We start from the raw sequence: 625 nt of genomic DNA, 5'->3' as shown, positions 1-625 counted from the left end.
GGGATGCACAGGCAGCCTCCCTTCCTTCACTGGTCCCCCTTGCCTCCTCTTCCAGCTCCCACCCCACGAGCCACCCCGGCACCTTCCCAAGGCCTCGGTGCCCTGGTGCCCACCCGGGGCCAGGGGATGCGTGACAACATCTGTCCCCACGCCAGGGTGCCGCTCTCTGCCCTTCTGCAGAAGGGCGTCTCTGCCCTTTGGCATTTCTCCTCGTTGCACCTCTGTCCTTTCCACTGCTTTTGCATCCCTCCTCCTTGCACCCCTCCCCTTCGCATGCCTCCCTTTTCACCTCCCCCTTTAGCACCTCTCTCTCATTTACATCCCTCCCCTTTGCCTCCCTGCCCCTTTGCAAAGATCTCTGCCTTTCCCATCCCTCCCCTTTGCCTCCCTCCCGGCTGCACCTCTGCTCTTTGCACCCCTGCCCCTTTGCACCCCTGCCTTGTTGCATCTCCGTCTTTTGCACCCCGTCCCGTTGCACCCCTGTTGCTTTGTGCCGCCGTCCCTTTCCATCTCGGCCCCGTTGCACCCGAGTCCCGTCGCACCCGAGTCCCTTTGCACTCCTGCCCCTGTGCACCCCCGTCCCGCGGCACCCCCGTCCCTTTGCACTTCTGTTGCTTTGTACCTC

This window comes from Apteryx rowi, unplaced genomic scaffold, assembly GCF_003343035.1.
Source record: "Apteryx rowi isolate R43461 unplaced genomic scaffold, aptRow1 scaffold_9, whole genome shotgun sequence".
Classification (NCBI taxonomy): domain Eukaryota; kingdom Metazoa; phylum Chordata; class Aves; order Apterygiformes; family Apterygidae; genus Apteryx; species Apteryx rowi.
This window is presented reverse-complemented; position numbering follows the sequence as displayed.